The sequence below is a fragment of the Natrix helvetica genome, assembly GCF_964273705.1.
Source record: "Natrix helvetica genome assembly, chromosome: 8".
Taxonomy (NCBI): Eukaryota; Metazoa; Chordata; class Lepidosauria; order Squamata; family Natricidae; genus Natrix; species Natrix helvetica.
The window spans coordinates 23,547,082-23,553,993 of NC_138559.1; the positions used below are offsets into that span (position 1 = coordinate 23,547,082).

Genomic DNA, 6,912 nt, shown 5'->3' on the forward strand with positions numbered 1-6,912 from the left:
ACCCAGTAACTACAGCACGGTACCGGTCTCTGTGTACATCAATCTTGTGAAGCAACCGTCTAGTAACCTGTCCCTACCCTGTGTTTACTTCGGAAGGAAATCCTGAGCAACCCAAGAGGAATTCCCAACTTAAAATCCAATTATGTGTTACTGCACCAAGAAGAAATCCAGGAAGTATGTATGGAGATTCCCAGTTATCCAGGTCATGGTTTTCCCAAAGGTGCTTTTTCAAAAGGCAGCTGGGCTTTCTTGTTTACCTTGAAGACAATTTCGCTTCTCATCCAAGAAGCTTCTTCAGTTCTGACCGAATGGTGGGGAATGGAAGGATTTATATCCCTGAAGTCATGACTATATCATCATAGTCATTTACTGCATTAAGTTTTGGTCGCCACGATGTACAAAAGATGTGGAGACTCTAGAAAGAGTGCAGAGAAGAGCAAGAAAGAGGATTAGGGGATAGGAGGCTAAAACATATGAAGAACGGTTGCAGGAACAGGGTATGTCTAGTTTAATGGAAAGAAGGACTCTGGGTGACAAGATAGCAGTGTTCCGATATCTCAGGGGCTGCCCCAAAGAAGAGAGAGTCAAGCTATTCTCCAAAGCACCTGAAGGCAGAACAAGAAGCAATGGGTGGAAACTAATCAAGGAGAGAAGCAACTTAGAACTGAGGAGAAGTTTCCTGACAGTTAGAACAATTAATCAATGGAACAAGTTGCCTCCAGAAGCTGTGAATGCTCCAACTCTGGAGGTTTTTAAGAAGATGTTGGATATCCATTTGTCCGAAGTGGTGTAGGGTTTCTTGCCTAAGCAGGGGGTTGGACTAGAAGACCTTCAAGGTCCCTTACAACTCTGCTATTCTATTCTATTCTATTCTATTCTATTCTATTCTATTCTATTCTAGCCATTGTCTATCCACAGCAGGATGAAGGCTTCTTCCACATGTTTCCAACCTATATGATCCAGAACTTTCTTTTGCCAATTGGACCCACAATACTTGGTGATGTTGTCAATCCATCTTGTTTTAGGTCTCTTTCGTGGATGCTTTTTATCATGTCGGATCCATTCTATGGCTGTCTTGGTCCACCTGCCACATATATAAATCCTTCCAATCCCCACCATTCGGTCTGAACTGAAGAAACTTCTTGGATGGGAAGCGAAACATCTTCAAGGAAAAACAAAGAAAGTCCAGACGCTGACTTGAAGGCACTCACTCCATCCAGCACTCCATCCCTCCATCCCTCCCTCCATCCCCCAGCCTCTCATAAAGGGTTGATTTCAGAGTTTGCTGTTTAGAACACAAGGGTCGTAATTGCCAGCTCAAGATTTCCATTGTTCATCTCATCCTGCAGAATTAATTTCAGTTCATCTGAGACATGCAAATGAGCAATTGGAAATGGTAAAAGTGAAGATAGGCCCCGAGATATTTGGCTGGCTTGTTTTCCCCCACGTGCTTCCAAGGAAACTTAATTTGCTTCTTTGATTTGATTATGTGTAAAATGCTTGGTCGGTTCAGAAGCCTCAAGAAACCAGTAGGAAGAAAAGACAAAAAAAAAAAAAAAAAAAGGAAAGAAAAGGAAAGAAACATGATGCCCAAGAATGGGTTTTACTCCCCTTGACCAAAGTGGACTTTAGGGACATCTCACTCGAGTTGACCTTAATTTAAAAACCGTAGATTCAAAGAAGTGCAGGAGGAGCAGCAAGGGAGAATTTGGAAGTTGTCAACTCATTGCTGTTCTACGCATCCTACTGTACCGGTTTCAACGAGGTCAGAGATGGCCTTAATTGCTGGGGAGAATGTGCTCGGGAGGACAATTAAAAATATGTTTTTAAATGTCCCAGCATGTTTGCAGTTGCCTCAACCATTACACACTGACAGAGGTTTTAATCTAATAGGGGAATAGAATTCCTCCAGCTACCCTGATTATGAACGATCATGTTCTGTCTAATTAAGAAGCGTTTTGCTTCCCTCCCTCCTTTGCCTCAGCAAATAACGAGATGAATGCCTTGGCTTTTATATTTCTTGCAGATGATTTTCTTTGCACGCAGGTGTCCTCTGATAAGGCCGCAGAAACCTCTAGAGTAGGAGCGTCCAATCTTGGCAACTTTAAGACTTGCGGACTTCAACTTCAAGTTAGAACAATTAATCAATGGAAAAAAAAAACTTGCTTCCAGAAGTTGTGAATGCTCCAACACTGGATGTTTTTAAGAAGATGTTGGATATCCATTTCTCTGAAAAGGTGTAGGGTTTCCTGCCTAAACAGGGGGTTGGACTAGTAGACCTCCAAGGTCCCTTCCAACTCTTCCCTTCCCTTCCCTTCCATTCCATTAACCTAGAACTAAGGAAGAATTTCCTGACAGTTAGAACAATTAATCAGTGGAACAACTTTTCTCCAGAAGTTGTGAATGCTCCAACACTGGAAGGTTTTAAGAAGATGTTGGATATCCATTTCTCTGAAAAGGTGTAGGGTTTCCTGCCTAAACAGGGGGTTGGACTAGTAGACCTCCAAGGTCCCTTCCAACTCTTCTCTTCCCTTCCCTTCCATTCCATTAACCTAGAACTAAGGAAGAATTTCCTGACAGTTAGAACAATTAATCAGTGGAACAACTTTTCTCCAGAAGTTGTGAATGCTCCAACACTGGAAGGTTTTAAGAAGATGTTGGATAACAATTTGGTGTAGAGCTGAAGTGGTGTAGAGTTTCCTGCCTAAGCAGGGGGTTGGACCAGAAGACTTCCAAGGTCCCTTTCAACTCTGTAATTCTATTTACATGCATGGCTGGGGAATTCTGGGAGTGGAAGTCCATGAGTCTTCAGTTTGCTCAGGTTAGACACCCCAAAATCTAGACAGATTTAACCCCTTTCCCTAGAGAATATTTAGCAAAACTGCTTACCAGTGTGGCTGCCTATAAATGAAGGGAACATTGCCAGTATAATTTAATCAATCTGCTTTTATTGTTTAATATGGCTAAAAGGAGTTGGACATATTATGTTGTTTGCAGCTTGTTGTTCAAACGACCATGTGTTTTTTTTCAGCACTAGCTGATAACCTGGCGTTGCCCTGCATATTTATTTATCCTAATCCTGTATTAGACAGGAAAAGCCCTGATTTCAGTGACAGTTATGTTTTCCCTGTGACCCCAGAAGCATCAAGGAAAGTGATACCACCTTAATTTCTAATGTTGGATTTTCCCCCTTATCAGAGGGAGCCCTCTTGTGGAGTACTGTGAAGCCGTTGCCATGGCAACTCCATTGCGCTGCACAGTAGAAGCCATTTTACGGCAGTACGGTAGAAGCCATTGTAAGGCACAACAGGCTATATCTTAGTAGAATACCCCCCCAAGGGGTGCTAGGGGTGTCTTACCCCCACAATATTTGTGTCCAAAGGGTAAGTAATCTGAGTACCAAGTTTGGTTGAAATTGCTCAAGGCATTCCAGAGTTATGCTGGTACACACACACACACACACACACACACACACACACACACACACACAGAGCCGTTTAGATAGATAGATAGATGATAGATAGATGATAGATGATAGATAGATGATAGATAGATAAGATTAATAGATAGATATAGATGATAGATAGATAGATAGATAGATGATAGATGATAGATGATAGATGATAGATAGATAGATAGATAGATAGATAGATAGATAGATAGATAGATAGATAGATAGATAGATAGATAGATAGATAAAGCTGAGCAGAATTATGAAAAACCTCTGAGATTTTTCTTCCTGGTTTCCCCAAAACACCAATTTTTCAGAAAACAATCTAGTCTGTGTGTTGGCTTTCTAATATTTCAATTTACCTTCCCTCATCCTCTATCCCTGCCTTCTCTATTATAATGCCAGTTGTAACTATTAAAAGACCTTCTGTTCAGGTAGCTGGGGGGGGGGGGAGTTAGACAAAGTTTCTGAACCAAGTTTTTGAATCAGCACCTTTTTGTGTTGTGAAGTGTTACTAAACCTATGAGGGGCGGGGGAGCGGGAAAGCAATGTCTTCATGCATCTTAAATAACACGAACGTTTCTTGCTGAGGGAGACAAAAAAAAAAAAAACCCCTCGCAAGTTGCAGTTACAAAATGACACTTTATTGGCAGCAAACCACAAAACGTTTCATCAAGACAGACAATGCAGCAAACCTCTCCGTAAATAATTAGAAAAATGTGAATGCTTATTGAAGTAGTCATACATCGGAGTATCAGAGTTTTAGGCCCAATGGTAACTTGAGAACAGCAAAGCAGAGACAAGGTCAAGGATATATAAATTACATTTTTTGCAGAATGACAGGCAGATTTAAGAGCAGTCCTGTTCAACTGCAGTGTTTCGGGAGCCCTTCACTTGCCTCCTACGACTGCACCGGGAATATATTTCAGGACTTCCTGGAACACAAGATGAAAAACTGATCCACCCTAGAACCTAGGGGGTCATTTCTAGCAGTCAGTGGAGCAGGAGAAAGAGTCCCTGATCAGTAAGTCAAGCTCAATATATCATGTTTGAAATAAACACGGAAAAGGTCATTTCAAGAACTCTTTAGCAAATCTAATATCTTTCTGGGGCAGGAGAGCCATCTAGAGCAGGTTAGTTAGGGTCATTTCCAGAGGCTGGTGGAAGTAGAGGCTGTCCGTTGGGTGGTAAATCCTCCTCAGGTGGAACGTTGACTTCCTCACCCGTCTCGGCTATTTCATTTTCTTCTTGGGTCACAGGGGAGTCGTATTCTAGGTAGGGCATTTCAACTGGAACTTCAGCTGTAGGATGCAGCTCTCCTCCTTCTGGATTAGGAACTTCAGGGATGCCTTCAAGAGCATCACCAGGTTGAGAAGCTTCTTCTTGGACGCTGGAGTACTCGCACTTGCTCGTCTTATTGCCCATCTCTCAATTGGCAGCGACACAACAAGCCAAGGAACTGATCTATTATGGAGATGGCAAGCAGCAGCAGCAAAGTTGCAGCGAGAAATCACCTGGATGAGAACACCACAGTGAGTTATTGATATTTTATTACGACTGTAATGAAAAATGTGCTCATTGAAACTACTAGGTGCAAAAAAAGAGGCATTAGATTTCAAGAGGAAGCGTGATAGGTTTACTAATGTTGGATCAGAGGGCCGTCAGCCAATAATGCAGGAACAGGAAACTGGTTGGTGGACACAAATGGGTCCAGAGTCACCTGTGGTGCATCAACTACACAACAGACACTTAATCTCTTCTTCCCAGAAACACAGCGGTCGAAAGAAAGAAAGAAAGAAAGAAAGAAAGAAAGAAAGAAAGAAAGAAAGAAAGAAAGAAAGCATCTGCCTGTAGCATCATAGCCCCAGCAGGCAATCTTAGAAAATGAAAATAACAGGCAAGCAGTCCAGTAATTTATCCAAACTGCATTTCTCTCTCAGGGGGAGGAAGAAAGGAAAAAAAATACCAGTAAAATAAGCTTGGATGGATGGAACAAACAATTTCATATCCCCCAACAAACTGGTGTTTGTGACATCAGGTCACCCCTGCAGCTATGTTGTGAGAATGCCTAAGATATGTTCACAAGGTTACAGAGAGGATAAAATAGGTTTCCTGACCTCCAAGATGGCTAGATTAAAAAAAAAAAAAACTTTGAACAGCATACCCCTAATACACCAGGGGCAAATAATCAGGTACCTCCTGATGTTTTAAATATGTTTTCTCCCAGCTTAAGCCAACATTGGGACGTGGTGCCTCAGTGGCTAAGAGGTTGAGCTTATCGATCAGAAAGGTCAGCAGTTTGGCCGTTCAAATCCCTAGCGCCTTGTAACAGAGTGAGCTCCCGTTACCTGTCCCAGCTTCTGCCAACCTAGCAGTTTGAAAGCATGTAAAAAATGCAAGTAGAAAAATAGGAACCAGCGTTCCGTGCACCTTCACACAATATGTGCTAGTCGTTCCCGACTCTAGGGGCTGGTGCTCATCTCCGTTTCTAAGCCAAAGAGCCAGCACTGTCCGAAGACGTCTCCATGGTCATGTGGCCGGCATGACTGAATGCCAAAGGCGCATTGTTACCTTCCCACCAAAGGTGGTTCCTATTTTTCTACTTATATTTTTACATGCTTTCGAACTGCTAGGATGGCAGAAGCTGGGACAAGTAACAGGAGCTCACTCTGTTACACGGCACTAGGGATCTATTGTATAGAACATTTTATAAACCAACATAACTGGGTTCAGACAAGCCCACTAAGCAAGCTTAACCACATTATGGCTTAGTTAGTAGAATGCATGAACTCAGACACAGAGCTAAAAGAATTATGGGCCTCAGTTTCCCCAAGCAGCTGTATCAGCACATTTGCTTGCCTGGTATTAACACCCCAGCTTCTTGAAGTCGAACATAGGCACACCATGTAGTTGCCTTCTTTGCAATTAGTTTTATAGAATGGCTGCCATTGACTGTACAAGCTAATGGCATAATTTACATACCATAAAGCTATAAAAGAGCAACCTTTATTGATAGCTACATACTTCCCTGCTGCAATCAATATCTTTTCAGAGGAAGATATAACCCTTAGCCTAGTATTCTACTTAATGCTTGTCAGTTCTATTAAGCATCTTCCTACAAAAAAGGTTTTTTTCTTCTTCTGCAAACACAACCTACACCAAAAAAAAGAAAGAAAGAAAGAAAGAAAGAAAACTCACCAGCAATGCTCTCCAGCAGACAGTCTCATTTCCTGTCTGGCAGGAAGTACTTTTATAGTATCTGGGACACACACACACACACACACACACACACACACACACAAGGCTTTCCCATGAATCCCCAAATGCTAGTTTTGCTAAACTCTCATTTCTCTGAGGGCTACAGCTATTGGCTGAGGCTGGAGCCAATCTTCCATCTGAAACCATGCTTGTATTCCCAAGATAGTCAACTGAAGATAGTCTACCAAGATAGTCTACCAAGA

The 6,912-nt window shown here is 42.1% G+C and overlaps 1 long non-coding RNA gene across 1 annotated transcript; it reads right to left on the bottom strand.

Annotated features, from left to right (window-relative positions):
• Nucleotides 1–4,073: 4,073 nt before the first annotated feature.
• On the bottom strand, nucleotides 4,074–6,901 carry LOC309395955. Its single transcript, XR_014176010.1, has 2 exons — nucleotides 6,650–6,901; nucleotides 4,074–4,965 (listed from the first exon to the last, which is right to left on the bottom strand). It is a non-coding gene; the product is annotated as an uncharacterized lncRNA (long non-coding RNA).
• Between the last annotated feature and the right edge of the window lie 11 nt (nucleotides 6,902–6,912).